The sequence below is a fragment of the Hemiscyllium ocellatum genome (genome assembly GCF_020745735.1).
Source record: "Hemiscyllium ocellatum isolate sHemOce1 chromosome 27 unlocalized genomic scaffold, sHemOce1.pat.X.cur. SUPER_27_unloc_18, whole genome shotgun sequence".
NCBI classification, from domain to species: Eukaryota; Metazoa; Chordata; class Chondrichthyes; order Orectolobiformes; family Hemiscylliidae; genus Hemiscyllium; species Hemiscyllium ocellatum.
Genome location: NW_026867485.1, coordinates 306,577 through 326,131, shown reverse-complemented (window position 1 = coordinate 326,131; position 19,555 = coordinate 306,577). Strand labels below are relative to the sequence as shown.

Genomic DNA, 19,555 nt, shown 5'->3' with positions numbered 1-19,555 from the left:
GATCCTGCTCCACAGCTACCCGATGAAGGAGCGGTGCCCCAAAAGCTAATACTTCCAAATAAACCTGTTGGACTGTAACCTGGTGTTGTGAGACTTTTAATCTTTGTTTCGAGCCCACACCTCCCACTGCTGCCAGTAAACCTTACAATGCTGGTGAAACAATGAATCCGCACTCCTGAAAAATTTACAATTTCTCACAATTCTGCCACTCATTCACTTCTGATCCAGGACATTGGAAACTTAGTGCTGGAGGTTGAAAGAAATTAGCAGCTTTAAAGCAAAAAGCAGCTTTCAATGAGTGTCTGAGTCAGACGGTGAATTCCGGTAACGTTTATTGCAACCCTGCTTCATTACAGTTTCAATTTTTCCCAGAAAAAAAAGTGCACGAAAAGTAGCGTTTTTTTAAATAAAAAGCTCAAGGTCAAAGTGCACACACTCCCCATCCCCCACTTACTTTACTATTGGTCAGCACCAAATTATCCCTTTGGAACTGGATCCCTGGTACAGCCTTCACCTGGAGGAAGTATTGCCTCACTCAGCAGTTTCAGCCTACACCCTGTATACAAGTTAGTTTCTCCAGCTCATATACAGGAGGGGGATGCAATCAAGAGTCAACCACACTGCTGTGGCTCTGGAGTCAGGGGTAGGCCAGACCAGGTAAAGGACGCAGCTGGAATAACCGAGTGATTCCTTTCCTGCAAAGGTAGCTTCATTCTCTAAAAAAGGACATGAGTGAATAAGGTGGGGTTTTTCTTCCCCTGAAAATGGTTTCATCATTTGATTCTGAACTCCAGATTTCAATTGCGCCATCTACCACGGTGGGATTCAAACCTGGGAGACCCCAGAACGGGGTTGATAGTCTAGTCAAAAATGGTACTTATCTGTCACTCCTTCAATTTCCCTGTGATGGCACGTGAACTCGTTGATGTCTCTGGAGGTCGGAGGAGCAGGTGAAGCCCTTCCTGCACTTGGAGCAGGTGAATGGCCTCTCCCCAGTGTGGATCCGCTGGTGGGTCAGCAGGTGGGAAGAGTTGGTAAATCCCTTCCCACACTCGGGGCAGGTGAATGGCCTCTCCCCTGTGTGGACCCGCTTATGCTGCCGCAAATTGCTCATATGATTGAATCCTTTCCCGCACACAGAGCAGGTGAATGGCCTTTCCCCTGTGTGGATCCGCTGGTGGTTCAGCAAGCTGGAAGAATCAATGAATCCCTTCCCACACTCGGGGCAGGGGAACGGCCTCTCCCCCGTGTGGACCCGCTCGTGCTTCCTCAAGTTGCTCACACGACGGAAAGCCTTCCCGCACTCTGAGCAACCGAACGGCCTCTCCCCAGTGTGGACCCGATGGTGGGTCAGCAGTGCAGATGAATGCGTGAACCCCTTCCTGCACACCAAGCAGGTGAAGGGCTTCTCTCCCGTGTGGACCCACTGGTGCGCCCGCAGGTTGGAAGAATTTGTGAATCCCTTCCCACACACTGAGCAGATGAACGGCTTCTCCCCGCTGTGAACACGTCTGTGAATTTCCAGCACTGAGGGGGAAGGGAATCCTTTCCCACAGTCCCCACATTTCCACGGTTTCCCCATGGGGAGAGTATTCCTTGTGTCACCTGGGTTTGAAATTACAAACAGAACTGGTACACAGTCTGTCCCCACCGTGAGGGGTGTGATTTTGATTCCCCCAAGCTGAGGAAATGGTTTGAAGCACTTTTTCCACAGTCAGCCCACTGAATCTCCCTCACTCGGGTGTCTTAGTATTCTTCCTGCCACACTAGTGTCCTGCAAAAATAAACTCACAAAATAAGTGATCACGGTCAGTACAGTTAAATAAAGATACATTGATGGCGATTCCTGTAGATTTCCAGGTGCCTGCTGATCACATTATCCAGGTCACAGAAACCTGAAAACCCTCATGCAGCCAGATAGCCTTAAGTGTGTATGGAGGAAAACTTCACTCAGGGGACAATGACCTAGAACAAGCTGCCGACAAAGGTGCTGGATCAAGATATGAAAATAAAATGCCAAGACTGCTTGCAGAAAGAAAGCCAGTGAAGTTGCTGAATGAGTAAGGTGGGGGATGGGTCCCAGGGAAACAGTGAGGAAAGAGACTAACCCGAGAATCGTACAGTTGGGAAAGGGAGTGAATCAAACAGTCAGGGCAGGAAGGAATAATGCAGAGAACAATGTAGGACTGAAGTTATACTGCATTTACGTCAAAGCAAGAGACCTAACAGGGAAGGCAGATGAAATCAGGGTTTATGGTCAGAAACATGGGACTGGGACATCATAGCAACTACAGAAATGAGGCTCAGGGATGGACAGCTCAATGTTCCAGGATACAAATGCCATAGGAAAGATACGGGGGGGGGGGGGGGGGGGGGTGAAAGAGAGGTGGGGAGTGGTGTTTTGATAAGGGATAGTATTGAGGGAGGATATTCCTGGGAATACATCCAGGGGAGTTATTTGGGTGGAACTGAGAAATAAGAAAGGGATGATCACCTTATGGGATTGTAATATAAACCTCTAATAATCAGCAGGAAATTGAGAAACAAAGTTTAAGGAGATTTCAGTTATCTGTAAGAATACTAGGATGGTTATGGTAGGGGATTTTAACTTTCCAAACATTGACTAGGACTGCCAGCGTTCAGGGTTTAGATCAAGAGGAATTTGTTAAGCACGGACAAGACAATTTTCTGAGGCAGTATGTGGATGTTCCTACTAGAGAAGTTGCAAAACCTGACCTACTTTTGGGAAATAAGGCAGGGCAGGTGACTGACATGTCAGTGCTGGACCACTTTGGGAAAGGGACAGACCGGATCTCAAAGTAAATTGGAGGGAGGTTAATTTTGATGGTATTGGGCAAAAACTTTCAAAAGTTGATTGGGAGGCAGATGTTCACAGGTAAAGGGAAGGCTGGAAAATGTGAAGCCTTCAAATATGAGATAATAAGAGTCCAGAGACAGTATGTTCCTGTTAGGGTGAAAGAAAAGGCTGGTAGGTGTAGGGAATGCTGGATGACTAGAGAAATTGAGTTGGCTAACAACAAGAAGGAAGCATATGACAAGTATGGACAGGACAAATTGAATGAATCCTTAGAACAGTATAAAGGCGGTAGGGGTATGCTTAAGAGGGAAATCAGGAGGGCAAGAAGGGGACATGAGATAGCTTTGGCAAATAGGGTTAAGGAGAATTAGAAGGGTTTTTATAAATTAAGGACAAAAGGGTAATTGGGAGAGAATACAGCCCCTCAAAGATCAACAAGGGCAGCCTATGTGTGGAGCCGGAGTAGATGAGGAAAATACTAAATGAGTATCAGTGTTTACTGTGAAGGAGGACATGGAAGATATAGAATGTGGGGACATAGATGGTGACGTCTTGAAAAATGTCCACATTACAGAGGAGGTAGAGCTGGATGTCTTGAAACACAAAAGTAGATAAATCCCCAGAAGCTAGGCAAGTGACTCTTGGGCCCCTTGCTGAGATATTTGTATCATCCTTAGTCACAGGTGAGGTGTTGGAAGACTGGAGAGTGGCTAACGTGGTGCCATTATTTAAGAACAGTGGTAAGGAAAAGCCAGGGAACTATAGACCAGCGAGCCGACATCAGTGATAGGCAAGTTGTTGGAGGGAATCCCGAGAAACAGGATTTGCATGTATTTGGAAAGGCAAGGACTAATTAGGGATAGTCAGCATGGCTTTGTGCTTAGGAAATCAATCAAACAAAGTTCCTCATGGAAGATTCGTTAGCAAGGTAAGATCTTATGAAATACAGGGAGAACTAGTCAACCGGATACTGAACTTGAAGGTAAAAGAAAGAGGGTGGTGGTGGAGAGTTCCTTTTCAGACTGGAGCCTGTGACCAGTGGTGTGCCACAAGGATCGGTGCTGAATCCACTACTTTTTGTCATTTATAAAAATGATTTGGATGTGAACATAGTAGGTTTTGTTAATAAGTTTGCAGATGACACCAAAATTGGAGATTCAGTGGACAGCGAGGAAGGTTGCCTCTGATTAAAATAGGATCTTGGGCTGAGGAGTGGCAGATGGAGTTTAATTCAGATAAATGAGAGGTGCTGCATTTTGGAATTGCAAATCAGATCAGGACTTATTCAATCTCAATGTCATGGAGATATACAGCTTGGAAACAGACCCTTCGGTCCAACTTGCCCATGCTGACCAGATATCCAGAATTAATCTAGCTGCATTTACCAGCCCATCTCTCTCTCTCGACCTTTCCTATTCAAACACCCATCCAGAGGCATTGTAAATGTTATCATTGTACCAGCCTCCATAACTTCCTCTGACAGCTCAATCAATACACGCACCACACTCTGCATGGAACTTTACATCATTCCCCCCTCATTCTCAACCTCTGCCCTCTACTTCTGGACTCCCCTACCCCAGGAAAGAGACCTTGTCTATTTACCCTATCCATGCCCCTCATGAATTTACAGTAAGATCACCCCTCAGCCTCCAACACTCCAGGGAAAACAGCCCAATCTATTCAGCCCCTTCCTGTAGCTCAAACTCTCCAACCCTGGAAACATCCTTGTAAAGCTTTTCTGAACCGTTCCATCCTTGATATTCAAATACTAGTTTTACACAGAGGGTGGTTCATGTGTGGAATGAACTTCCTGAGGCAGTGGTGGATGCCGGTAGAGTTTAAAGACATTTATTTCAGTATATGAATAAGAAAAGGTTTTGAGGGATACAGTCGAAGAGCAGGCAGGAGAGACTGGTTTAATGTGGGATTATGGTTGGCATGGATTGGTTGGACTGAAGGTCTGTTTCCATGCTGTATGACTATGGCAGGCTTTTAGTTCTTGACAGTGGAGTCACAGGTAGACAGGATAATGAAGGTGGTGTTTGGTACACTTCACAGGACATTGGTTAGGCCACTTTTGTAGGATTGCACACAATTCTGTTACCAGTGATCCCACCCTGACACGCCATGCACCAGAGATAATGACTAAAATTGACTGGGACACAATAAAATCATAAGACCCCTACAATGCACAAAAAGGCTATTTGGTCCATTGAATGCATTGGGTATAGGAGTTGGGAGGTCATGATGCAGCTGTACAGGACATTGTTTAGGCCACTTTTGGAATATTGCATTCGATTCCAGTCTCCCTGTTATTGGGTAGGAAGGATGTTGTGAAACTTGAAAGGGTGCAGGACAGATTGATAAGGACATCACCAGTGTTGGAGGGTTTGTGGTATAAAGAGAGAGGCTGAATAGTATGGGGCTGTTTCCCTGGAGCATCAGAGGCAGAGGGACAACCTTGTCAAGGTTTATAAAATCATGTGGGGCATGAATGGAATAAATAGGGAAGCACATTTCCCCAGGGTGGGGGTGTCCAAAACCAGAGGGCATAGGTTTAGGGTGGGAGGGGAAAGATTTAAAAGTGACCCAAGGGTCAATGTTTTCACACAGAGGGTGGTGCGTTTATGCACTGAGCTGCCAGAGGAAGTGGTCAGTACAATTACATTTAAAAGGCATCTAGATGGGTATGTGAATAGGAAGGCTTTGGAGGGATAACAGTCAAATGCTGGCAAATGGACCTAGATTTACATAGGATATCTTGTCTGCAAGGATGTGTTGGATCACAAAGTCTATTTCCGTGCTGTATGTTTCCATGTCTATTTGATAACACGTGCTTTATTTCTGTTGATGCAAATATTTTTATCAACCATGCCTGGGTGGTAATACTTAGTCATAGAGATGTACAGCATGGAAACAGACCCTTCGGTCCAACCTGTCCATGCCGACCAGACATCCCAACACAAGCTAGTCCCACCTGCCAGTACCTGGCATAGATGTAAGGGAGCGAGAATTCCTCAATTAGGGCACTATAACAACCCTGGGAGACACCAATTTCTGGTTTACGTCCTAATGAACAAACATTAAGTACAAGCACCTGTTTATACTCAATTGTGTTTCATTTTTCTTGTTTTATTCCCTGCTACGATGATTCTCTCTGTCTGGATGGTTGACAGGCTGGGAGATTGTGGGTTGGGCCTTGATTGACTGAATGTTTTATTGTTCCGGAAGGTGTAAAAGGTTTCAGCAGAAACCCTGCAGAGCTGAGAACAGACCGACATTTTACTCTGTGGAAACAGGGAAGTCAACAGACGACAGAGAAATCAGGACCTGAAATCCGAGCTGACACCAGACTACCATGTTATCAGTGCTTTGATTGGCAGTGTCTCTACCTTTACCTAGCTTCTCATTTGACTAGAATGCCACGTATCCCTTCAATATTCAGGATCAAATCCTTGGTACCCTGAAGCCATGTCTCTGTAAGGAGTCTTGGATCATAATTATTGTGTTCGATGTGTGCAGTCTATTCATTCACTTTTGTTATGATGCAGCACACCTTCAGACAGTCTTCAGTTTCAATTTTTGTGATCTTTAGAATCCAGCTTTGATCGCTGGTACATTTACTCTCCTTGTCCCTTTCTGTCATTCTCTGATGTTCATTTTCACATCACAACATTGTTCACCTGCCTTGATTTGGACTGGCCATGCTAAATTGCCCAGGGATGTGCAGGTTAGCTGGGTTACCCATGGGAAATGCGGGGTTATAGTTTCATAGTAATAGAAACAGGAGTAGGCCATTTGGCCTGTCGAGCCTGCTCTGTCATTCATTAAGATCACGGCTGATCTATCCATCATCTCAGCTCCTCCTACCTGCATTATCCCAACTACCCTTAAATCCCCACCATGCAAATACCTACTCACCTGTGTCTTGAATATTCCTAGTGAAGCTGTCTCTACCGATTCCATAGGCAGAGAATTTCATGGAGTCACTATAGTGAATATAGCCCAGACCTCTCACTGCTGCCGGTAATGATTAGATTAGACTACTTACAATGTGGAAACAGGCCCTTTGGCCCAACAAGTCCACACTGACCCTCCAAAGAGCAATACAATGCTGATGAAACAATGTAATTCTTGCAGTACTGAAACCCGTGAGGCTTCTAACGATACCAGTTACTGACTCACTGCTCCTTCTGATATACAGCATTGAAAATACAATGTCGAAGGCTGAATGAAATGAGCAGTTTAACTCAAAAATCCACCTAACCCTTCACTAGGCTCCCCGCTCAGCACACTTTACTTACTGCTGGTAAACCTTAAACCACTTCATCCCCACAGTGCAATGATTTCCCACTTTCCACCAGAATCCTGGATGCACTCAGTTGTTGTCTCACAATTGAAAGATTTCATTGTAACTTCTGCTTCCAGTCAAGGCAAAACATCTTTGAAAGCTGCTCTCAAAGTTCAGTCTTCACAATCACACTTCTGCTTTCATGGAAGATGATTAGAGTCATACAGCACAGAAACTGAGCCCTCAGTCCATCTCATCCGTGCCAGCCAGATATCCTAAATTAATCTAGTCCCATTTGCCAGCATTTGGCCTGTATCCCTCTAAATCCTTCTCATTCACATACCCATCTTTTAAATGTTGTAATTGTAGCAGCCTCCATCACTTTCTCTGGCAGCTCATTCCAAACATGCACTACCCTCTGTGAGAAAAAGTTGCCCCTCGGGTCCATTTTAAATCTTCCCCCCCTTCACGTGAAACTTATGCCTTTCAGTTTTGGATTCCCCTGCCATGGGGAAAAGATTTTGGCTATTCACCCTATCCATACCCCTTATAAGATTCTGTAAGGTCACCCCTCAGCCTCAGATGCTGCAGGAAAATTATCCCTGGCCTATTCAGCATCTCCCTTTAGCTCTAACCCTCCAACTCTGCCAACATCCTTGTAAATTTTGTCTGAACTCTTTCAAGTTTCACAACATTGTTCCATAGGAGGGGACCCAGAATTGCGCACACTATTCCAAAAGTGGCCTAACCAATGTCCTGTGCGGCCATGACAATGACCTCCCACCTCCTACACTCAATGCTCTGACCAGTAAAGGAAAACGTCCAAATGCCTTCTTCACTATCCTGTCTCCCTGCAATTCCACTTTTAAGGAACTAGAACCTGCAAGGTCTCTTTGTTCAGCAACACTCCCCATTAACTGTGTAAGTCATGCCCTGAGTTGCCTTACAAAATGCAACACTTCATATTTATCTAAATTAAACTCATTCTGCCACTCCTTGGCCCATCAGCCCATCCTATCAATTCTAATTTATATTGAATTTTCTTTCTCCCCTCACCCCTGAAAAGCTGAAAAATCTCCATCCAACACACACTCCGTCCATTCTGACTTTGCTGAACGTAATTCCTGCTGTACCTCATCCTGAAGGGTCTGGTTCATGCTGATCAACAGGCCCACACTCGGGAGGGGGTGGGTGGAATCTAGTTGAAACAGACAGAATACTGAACGGCCTAGACAGAGTGCACATGGGGAAGATGTTTCCATTGGTAGGAGAGACTAGCACCTGAGGGCACAGCATTAGAATAAAAGGAAGACCTTTTAGAACAAAGATAAAGAGAAATCATTTCAGCCAGAGAGTGGTGAACATGTGGAAGTCACTGCTACAGAATGCTGTGGACGCTCGTCACTGAGTATGTTTAAGACGGAGGTAGATAGGTTCTTGAGTATCATGGGGGAAATCATGGGTCACGGGGAGAAAGTGGGAGAATGGGATTGAGAAGCTTACTAGCCATGATTTAATGGCAGAGCAGCCCCATTGGGCTGAGACATCTAATTTATTCTCTGTTTTATGGTCTCTTGCTTTCCTGGACACAGAGAGAAAGAATTGGGAGCAGGAACAGGCTGTTTAGTCTGTCGAGCCTGCACCAACATAAGTGGATAGGAAGATACCTACATCGAGGTGGATAAGCTGGAAATATTTCCACTGGAGCAGAGGAGGTTGAGAGGTGACCTTATCGAGGATTATAAAATCATGAGGGGTATAGATAAGGTGAATGGCAGATATCAGTCGGTGGAGTTGTGGATAGTGAGGAAGGAATGGTAGGTTACAGCGGGATATAGATAAGTTGCAGAGCTGGCGGAAATGTGGCAAATGGAATTCAATGTAGCTAAGTGCGAAGTCGTTCACTTTGGTAGGAATAACAAGATGATGGATTACTGGCTAATGGTAGGCTACTTGGATGAGCAGAGGGATCTTGGTGTCCATGTACACAGATCTCTGAAAGTTGCCACCCAGGTAAATAGTGCTGTGAGGAAGGCATATGGTGTACTGGGCTTTATGGCAGAGGAATTGAGTTCGGAGTCCTGAGGTCATGTTGCAGTTGTATAAGACTCTGGTGCGGCCTCATCTGAGTATTGTGTGCAGTTTTGGTCGCCATACTATAGGAAGGATGTGGAAGCTTTAGAACGAGTGCAGAGGAGGTACCAGGATGTTGCCTGGAATGGTAGGAAAATCTTATGAGGAAAGGCTGAGGCACTTGGGGCTGTTCTCATTGGAGAAGAGATTTAGGGGAGATCTGATAGAAGTGTATAAGATGATTAGGTTTAGATAGGGTAGATACTAAGAACCTTTTACGCTAATGGAGTCAGGTGTTACTAGGGACATAGCTTTAAATTAAGGGTGTTAGGTATAGGACAGATGTTAGGGGTAGATTCTTCACACAGCGGGTTGTGAGTTCATGGAATGCCCTGCCCGTATCAGTGGTGAACTCTCCTTCTTTATGGTCATTTAAGCGGGCATTGGATAGGCATTGGAAGTTATTGGGCTAGTATAGGTTAGGTAGGATTCGGTCGGCGCAACATCGAGGGCCGAAGGGCCTGTATGCGCTGTATCCTTCTATGTTCTATGTTCTATCTTTTCCCTTGGTGGGGGTTCAATATTAGGCAGCAAATTTGAAGGTGAGAGGATAAAGATTTTAAAAAGGCATAACAGGTACTTTAATTTTTAAAGCACAAAGTGGTTTGTGTGTGAAATGCATGTCCAGACGAAGGGGTGGATGCAGGTACAGTTAGAACATTTAAAAGACATTAGGATAAGTACATGAATGAAGTTGAATTCAGATAAATGTGAGGTGCTGCATTTTGGAAAAACAAATCAGAGCAGGACTTATACACTTTATGGTAAGGTCCTGGGGAGCGTTGCTGAACAAAGAGACCTTGGAGTGCAGTTCATAGTTCCTTGAAGGTAAACCCACAGATAGATAGGACAGTGAAGGCAGTATTTGGTATGCTGTCCTTTATTGGTTAGAGCATTGAGTAAAGGTGTTGAGAGGTGATGTTGCATCTGTACAGGACATTGGTGAGGCCACATTTGAAATATTGCGTGCAACTCTGGTCTTCTTACCATCGGAAGGATGTTGTGAAACTTGAAAGGGTTCAGAAAAGATTCACCAGGATGTTACCAGGTTTGAAAGATTTGAGCTCTTGGGGGAGGCTAAATGGGCTGGGGCTGTTTTCCTTGGAGTGTCAGAGGCTGAGGGGTGACCTTACAGAGGGGCATGGAGAGGACAAATAGAAGAAGTCTTCTCTGTGAGGTGGGGAGTCCAGAACTAAAAGTTTAGAGTGAGGGGGGAAAAGACATGAGACACCTAAGGGGAGCTTTTTCACAAGAGAGTGGTGCATGTATGGAATGACCAGCCAAAGGAAGTGGTGGAGGCTGGTATAATTACAGCATGTAAAAGGCATCTGGATTAGTCTATAAATAGGAAGAGTTTAAAGGGGTATGGACCAAGTGCTGGTAAATAGGACTAGATTAGGATAATTGATCAGCATGGACTAGTTGGACTGAAGGGTCTGTTTCTGTAACCAATCTATACTGGTCTTAAAACCATTTTTTTTGCCTTCCCCCATAACCATCCACTTCTTTGTTGTTCAAAAATCAGATGAACTCAGTCTTGGACACATTCAATGACGTCCTGGCTGCAGGAAGGCGTCCCCACCTCTCAGCTCAATTCCTCTTGCTAATACACCACTTGCCTTGCTGATTGCTCGCTGCATCTGTCTGACAACTGGCACTGACTGGTGCAGAATGACATCTACATCTGTACATTTACACATCATTTCTGATAAAAGGTTCCTGCATTTGCCCTGGTGTTTTTCAATTGAGACACAGAACTGAACTAACTTTCCCAGAACCTGTCCCCTCCCTGGATTCACTCCATTTCGCTTCCGTTTCTGCAAGTCAACAGCTGAACCCGGAATGGAAAATGGGGTGAGAAAAGAGAGCACAATACTCACAGATGTTGGACAGAGGAAGAAGGTTGCAGTCTGCCCTGAAGCTCAATCTTAACTCAGAGAGAAGCAGCACCAACCCCAGAAGCACATGATCCTACTTCCGCATCCAGTCTATGGGTTTTCTGTGATTGGCAGGAGGACCAGTCCCCATCCGGTCCTCCAGAGCGTCCCATTGGTTCACCAAAACAAGACCGTGGGGCGTTTCCCCGTGCCGCATGAGCAACGCGAGCAGTATGGAGATGCTGGTTATTACTGACAGAGTTTCAGAGTTATAAATCACACAGTGCCAAGTTATAGTCCAACCGTTTATTTACTTATTTCCGATTTATTTGGAATCACTAGCTTTCGAAGCGCTGCTTCTTCATCGGGTGGTTGTGGAGCAGACTCATAATACACAGACTCTTGAGCAACAGGATTGCAGAGTCATGGGATGTAATATTAAACAAATTTAGCTGACCTCTGTCATCTTTTAGAATGACCATGTTCGTTTTGATTCCTTCGTATGTAAATCCCAAAACTTTTTAAAAGTTATGTTCTCAAGATAGGTTTTCACAATAGGTGTCATCTCAATCAGATAATGCATTGAAGGTGTTAAGTTAAAGTCTGTCTGTGTCCCAATGTTACGTCAGACTGATTCTATTTCTAAAGTGGGAGGTACAGCGTTTTTGAGCAAAATAAAATGTAATTCTGCAAGTACAAATTCAACCCACAAACATAAATGTGTGTGTGTACAGGCGAAACCAAGTGATTGTGTCTGTGTCTGTGTGCGAGTGTAATGGGGTATAAGGCTGTGAGAGGATGTGTGTGTGTGAGCATTTGAGAGAGAGTGGATGTGTATGAGAGAGGGTCTGCATGAGTGTGTTGGGCTGGGGGAGCATGTGTTTGTGTGAATGCGTGCTTGTGTGCGTGTATGTGTGGGGGAGTGTTTAGTGTCGTGGGGTCACCTGTAGTGTGACATGAACCCAAAGTCCTGGTTGAGGCCATCCCCATAGGTACCAAACTTGGCTATCAGCCTCTGCCCTGCCACTTTCCATTGTTGCCTGTCCTGAAGTTTGCCTTGGAGGATGGTCACCCGAAGGTCCGAGGCTGAATGTCCCGGACGGCTGTAGTGTTCCCCGACTGGGAGGGAACATTCCTGGCTGATGATTGTGCAGTGTTCATTCATCCGTTACTGTAGCCTCCACTCGGTCTCGCCAAGATACCATGCCTCAGGGCATCATTGCCTGCAGCGTATGAGACAAACAATGCTGGCTGAGTCACGTGAGTACCTGCCATACTCATGGTGGGTGGTGTCCCCACGTGTAATGGTGTCAATCGTATCGTCACTCTAACACGTCTTGCATCGTCTGCCATGGCAGGGTTGTATCATGTTGCCCTGAAGACCAAGCAGGTTGTTGTGAACAATGATCTGTTTAAGGTTTGGCAGTTGTTTGAAGTCGAGAAGTGGAGGTATGGGGAAGGACTTGGCGAGGTGCTCATCCGCATCTGTACTATGTTGCAGGCTGCAAAGAACATGACAGAGTGTTTCGGCTCCCAAATAGGACTGGACAACAAAGAGAACCATATTGGTTGCAGCTCATATCTGTCTCCTAAGGAGATCATGACAGTTTCTCGCTGTGGCACATTGGAACTGGCAGTTGATGAGTTGAGCATTGTATCCCGTTCTTATGAGAGCATGCTTGTGTACTTCCAAGTGTCTGTCATGTTCCTCTTCACCTGAACAGATCCTGTGTATGTGAAGGGCTTGTCCATAGAGGATGGCTATTTAATATGTTTCACTAGCGAAGTGTAGCACTGTCAGGTTATCCGTGGGTTTGTGATACAGAGAAGTGCTGAGATACCCATCCTTGATAGAGACGCATGTGTCCAAAAATGAGACAGATATGAAAGAGTAGTCCATGGTGAGTGTGATGGTGGGATGAAACTTGTTAATAACAGTGTCGTTAGTTCAGTGACTCTCGCCATGGGTCCAGAGGAAGAAAGATCATCAATATATCTGGGGTATAGTGTTGGTTGGAGGTCCTGTGCAGCAAAGAAAGACATAAGACTATGGGGTAAATTTGCATTTGCAGAATTATATTTGTAGATACATTCTATTTTGCTCAAAAAGTGCACAATCTGCAGGCAATCACTCCATGTAATATTTTATCAATTCCTACTTTGGAAATAGAACCAGTCTGACTCAAGGCAGGCTCAAACCTCACACCTTTCATGCATTGTCTGAGCTGAGAAGTCACCTCTTTTTATAAAACCTTCAGTTATCTCGAGACTGTGACTTAAAAGAAGTTCTGGGATTTATATATTAATGAACTGAAATCTGAAACCCATTCTAAAGATGAAACACTTCAAAGCAATCTAGGTTTGTTCAATATAACATTCAATGTCCTTTTGCTACAAATACTCTGTCTTATGATTCTGCTCCACAGCTACCCAATGAAGGAGCAGCGCTCCAAAAGCTAGTGCTTCCAAATAAACCTGTTGGACTATAACTTGGTGTTGTGTGATTTTTAACTTTGTTTCTAATAAAACAGCCCACACCTCCCACCGGTGTGAGTAAACTTTACAATGCTGAGGAAATGATGAACCTGCAGTCCTGAAAAATGAACAATTTCGAATAATACGAGCTACACATTGACTGCTCCTTCAATTAGAAACCTCACACTGGAGATTGAAAGAAACAAGCAGCTTTCAAAGAAAAACCTGCTGGATCTCATAGCCTTCCATGTCTGAGTCCTTCGGTAAGTTCAGGTAACCTTTATCGTGGCAAAAGTGAGGATTGCAGATGCTAGAGATCAGAGTTTAGGTTAGAGTGGTGCTAGGAAAGCACAGCAGGTCAGGCAGCATCAGAGGAGCATGAAAATCGACATTTCGGGCAAAAGCCCTTCATCAGGAATCAGCTTTTGCCTGGAATGTCGATTTTCCTGCTCCTCAGATGCTGCCTAACTTTTATTGTGACCCACTTTGTTACAGCTTCAGATCTCCCCAGCAAATAGGCATAGAAAATGTAGTTTATTTGCATTTTTAACAGCTCAAGGTCAAAGCGTACACATTCCCCTACACCCCACTTTCTTCACTGTTGGTCAGCTGAGTTGTCCCTTTGTAATTGGATCCTTGGTACAGCCGTAACCCGGAGGAAGTATTGCTTCACTCAGCAATTGCAACCCATACCTTGTCTCCAAGTAAGATTCTCCCCGCTCATTTGCCGTGGGGCTGTCGCGAGTCAACCAGACTGCTGTGGGTCTGGAGTCATGTGTAGACCAGACCAGGTAAAGCCTGCAGCTGGACGACTGAGTGATTCCTTTCCCACAACAGCAGTTTCCTTCCCTAAAACATGAGTGAATCAGATAGGGATGTTTTTCTCATCATGGGGTTCTGAACTCCAGGTTTCTGACTGACTTCCAACTCCACCGTCTGCTATTCAAACCCAGGAGTCCCCAGAACTGAGTTATTAATGCAGTCGATAATGGCATTCGGCTGAAGCTCCTTCAATGGCAGGTGAACTCACTGGTGTCTCTGTAGGTGGGAGGAGGGGGTGAAGCCCTTCCAGCACGGTGAGCAAGTGAATGGCCTCTCTCCGGTGTGGACCCGCTGGTGGGCCAGCAGTGTAGATGACCGAGTGAACTCCCTCCCGCACATGGAGCACTTCTACGGCATCTCTTCCACATGGACCCGCTGGTGCGTCTGCAGATGGCCCGTCTCACTAAATCCCTGTCTGCACACGGAGCGGGTGAACAGCCTCTCCCCTTTCCTCCATGTAAACGCGTCTGTGGGGTTCCAACATCGATAGGAAAGGGCATCTTCTCCCACAGTACCAACATTTCCACATGGGGGGAAGCTTTCCTTGTGTCACTCTGTGTTTCAAATTACAAACGGAAAGGGTACACAGTCTCTCCCCACCGTGAGGGGTGAGATTTTGATCCTCCAAGCTGAGTAAATGGTATGAAGCACTTTCCACAGTTAGCGCATTGAATCTCCCTCACTCAGGTGTCTCAGTATTCTTCCTGCCACACCAGTGTCCAAAATCTCTCAAGCAAACAAAAGCAAACATGTCTTCTCGATGTGAATGGCTGCTGATATTAAAGTCCCAGTGAATCAAGTGGCTCTGCCAGAAGTTGATGTGTCTTTTGGTTTCAGATTTCTTCCCCATGTCTTCCTGCAAATAAAATCACAAAATAATTGATCACGGTCAGTCCAGTCAAATGAACATAACATCGGTGACAATTCCTGTAGATTGCCAGATACCTGCTGATCATATATTATCCATGACACAAAAATCCGAAAACCCTCACGCAGCCAGGTAGCGTGAAGTATATATTAAGAGGAAAACTTCATTTAGGTGACAATGACCTGGAACAACCTTCCTACAAAGAGGCTGGAAATGGAGCTGAGTCAAGGTTTTGAAAATGACATGTCAAGGATCCTTCAGAAAAGAAAGCCAGTAAAGTTGCTGAATGACTTCCTGCTGACCTATTAAATAAAAATTATTACAAGAAATACAGGATGTAATTCCATTACAACATTAGAAGGTGAACATTCATAGCCATGCAGCCTGTACAACAGTGAATATCAGATATACACTATATGAAGCAATCATAAAATCCCTGCAGTGCAGAAAAAGGCCATTTGGCCCATTGAATCCATTGGGTGTAGGAGTTGGGAGGTCACAGTGCAGCTGTCTAGGACACTGGTTAGGCCGCTTTTGAAATATTGCATTCGATTCTGGTTTCCCTGCTATAGGACATGAAGGATGTTGTAAAACTTGAAAGGGTGAAGGACAGATTGATAAGGATGTCGCCAGTGTTGGTTAATTTGTGGTATAAGGAGAGGCTGAATAGGATGGGGCTGTTGCCCCTGGAGTGTCGGGGCTGAGGGTGACCGGGTAGAGGTTCATACAATCCTGAAGGGTGGGTAGAGTAAATAGGCCAGAGTGGTGGTGGAGGCTGGTACAATTACAGCATTTAAAAGGCACCTGGATGGGTGTGTGAATAGGAAGGGTTTGGAGGGATATGGGCTAAATGCTGGCAAATGGGTCACTAGACTTATATAGGATAGCATGGATGTGTTGGATCAAAAAGTCTATTTCCGTGTTGTATATTTCTATGTCTATTAGATAACAGACGTTTTATTTCTGTTGATGAAAGTATTGTTATAAGTCATAGCTGGGTACTAATACTTAGATGTAAGGGAGTGGGAATTCCACAAGTAGGGCATGATAAGAATCCTGGGAGACTCCAATTCTGGTTTACTATCTAATGAACAACCTTTAAGCATGAGCACCAAATGTGCATTTATGTCTAATTTTCTTTCATTTTTCTTGTTTTATCCCCTGCTATTGTTAAAGTACAGATTTGACATGGCCTAGGGAAGCCCTTATGGACTCAAACCCGTAAGCCTCTCTTTCTTGGTTCGTCCCAAAGATCATACTCTTTGGAGGTCTGGAATAAAAACCTCTTACAGACAGTTTAGTTTAATCTTAGTCATCCCCTTTATTCACTCGTAGCATCACTGTTACAATGTAACACTGATACCCAAACGCTGAACTAACTAGGTTCTAATAACCTAGCAGTGTAGGGTAGCAGCTCTTCAAGTGCCCCAGCAGGCTACTCCAATGTACTGATACAAAGTGGCTTCCTTTATACAAAAGTTTACAAAAACATTGCATGTTCTTAATTAGACAGATAACAGTGAAAGACAATAATTCATAAGGAAGAGAAGTTAATTGACAGATCTGTGTGTGCTTGACTGATCACTCCTACAGGCCTTGAGCTGTCCATCAGGTGGGAGAAACCTACCCAGCTGAGTTAGGTGTCTGGTGCCGAGATAAGTTCCTATAAAGAAGTGCCAGTCTAAACTAAGTGGGAGATGTCATAAGGTAACCTTGCACAGCTCGCATGTCTGATACAATAATTTTTTATTTCAAAAATATATTCATAAAATAATTTGATGGTTTGTACAGTTGGTCATGCCATACATATGTAAACATTTACATACAAAGATCAGAATTTATCATTTTTATATACAGGTCTGTACATTTTTCAATCATATGCCCATATATTGAGCTGAGGTGTCAGCAGAGTCCAAATGACTGCATGGGCCCCCTGTTCTTCATTAGGCAGGCAGACGTTACACAGTGGTCTTTCCCCACCGTGCCTTAGTGGCAGTTGCCCCAAGCTTCAGCGCGTCCCTCAACACGTAGTCCTGGACCTTGGAATGTGCCAGTCTGCAACACTCAGTCTGGGTCAACTCCTTCAGCTGGAAGATCAACAGGTTTCAGACCACCCAGAGAGCGTCCTTCACCAAGTTGATGATCCTCCAGGCACAGTTGATATTTGTCTCGGTGTGCGTCCCGGGGAACAGGCCGTAGAGCACGGAGTCCCGCGTCACGGCGCTGCTCGGAACGAACCTCGACAAACACCACTTGCATTCCTCTCCAGACTTCATCTGCGTAGGCACATTCCAGAAGGAGGTGTGTGACAGTCTCGTTCCCCCCCACCCCTCCACCCCCGCAGCCGCTTCGAGGGCAGCGTGCGGTGCGGCAGAGAGTCCGGGCGTGCATAAAGGATCTCACAGGTAGAACCCTTCTCACCACCAGCCAAGCCATGTCTTGGTGCTTGTTGGAAAGTTCTGGCGATGAGGCATTCTGCCAAATGGCTTTGACAGTCTGCTCAGGGAACCACTCGATAGGATCCGCCCTCTCCTTTTCCAAAGGGTCTCAGGGACACTACGTGCTGACCACTTCCTGATGGACTTGTGGTCAAAGGTGTTTTTCTTCATAAACTTCTCCACGAAGGACAGGTGATACGGAACGGTCCAACTACTCGGAGCGTTCCGCGGCAGCGAGGCCAGGCCCATCCTTCGCAACACCGGGGACAGGTAGAACCTCAGTACGTAGTGACACTTGGTGTTTGCGTACCAGGGATCCACACACAGCTTGATGCAGCCACACACAAAGGTGGCCATCAGGGTGAGGGTGGCATTGGGTGTATTTTTTCCCCCGTTGCCCAGATCTTTGTACAGCGAGTCCCTTCAGACCCAGTCCATCATTGATCTCCATATAAACTGGAAGATGGCCCGGGTGACTGCAGCTGCACAGATTCTGGGAATAGGCCAGATCTGTGCCATGTATAATAGCAATGACAGTGCCTCACACCTGATGACCAGGTTTTTTTCCGTGATGGAGAGCGACCGTAGCTTCCATCTGCCCAGTTTCTGCCTCACTTTGCTGATACGCTCCTCCCAAGACTTGGCACGCGCCCCAGCCCCCCCGAAACAAATACCCAGCACCTTCAGGTGGTGGGTCCTGACGGTGAAGGGGATCGAGCATTGGTCGGCCCAGTTCCTGAAGAGCATGGCCTCGCTCTTGCCTCGGTTTACCTTGGCCCTCGAGGCCCATTCGAACTGGTCACAAATGGACATGAGTCTGCGCACGGACAGCGGATCTGAGCAGAAAATGGCAACGTCATCCATGTACAGGGAGGCCTTAACCTGCAGGCCCCCGCTACTAGGAATAGTCAACCCTCTCAGGCTTGCATCCTTCCTGATAGACTTGGCAAATGGCTCTATGCAGCACACAAACAAGGCAGGAGAGAGAGGGCAGCCCTGCCTGACTCCAGATCGGACTGGGAAGCTATCTGATTCCCACCCATTGATTGAGACTGCACTGATGATGTTGGTGTAGAGCAGTCTGATCCAATTGCAGATTCCCTCCCCAAAGCCCATTTTGGAGAGAACATCTTTCATATACCTGTGTGATATCCTGTCAAAGGCTTTCTCCTGGTCCAGGCTGATCAGGCAAGTGTCCAACCCTCTGTCCTGCTTGTAGGCGATCGTATTCCTGAGGAGTGCGATACTCTCAGTGATCTTCCTGCCTGGCACAGCACAGGTTTGGTCAGGGTGAATCACCGACCCCAGAGCAGACCTGACCCGGTTGGCGATTACCTTTGACAGGATTTTGTAATCCGCATTCAACAGTGAAATTGGTCTCCAATTTTTGAATTCCTCCCTCTCCCCCTTCCGCTTGTAGATGAAGGTGATGATGCCTTTCCTCATGGATTCACTCATGGTACCTGCTCGAAGCATACTGACATACACCTCCGCAGGTCCTGGCCAATCAAGTCCCACAGAGCGGAATAGAGCTCGACCGGTAAGCCGTAGCTTCCGGGAGTTTTATTCTTTTCGAAGGACTCAAGGGCCTTGGTCAGCTCGTCCAGAGAGTTCAGGTTACCTTCATTGCAACCCAACTTTGTTACAGCTCCAGATCACCTCAGCAAAAAGGTGTTGAAAAAGTAGCTGCTTTTTAAACAGCTCAAGATCAAAGCCCAACCCCCCACTTTCTTTACTATTGGTCACCACTGACTTGTCCCTTTGTAATTGGATCTTTGTTACAGCCTTAACCTGGAGGAAGTATTGCCTCACTCAGCGATTTCAACCCATACC

General features: G+C 45.7%; 1 pseudogene; it reads right to left on the bottom strand.

The window, feature by feature from the left end:
- Positions 1-19,555, bottom strand: part of LOC132807535 (zinc finger protein 721-like) — a 73,609-nt pseudogene that overhangs the window by 35,376 nt on the left and 18,678 nt on the right.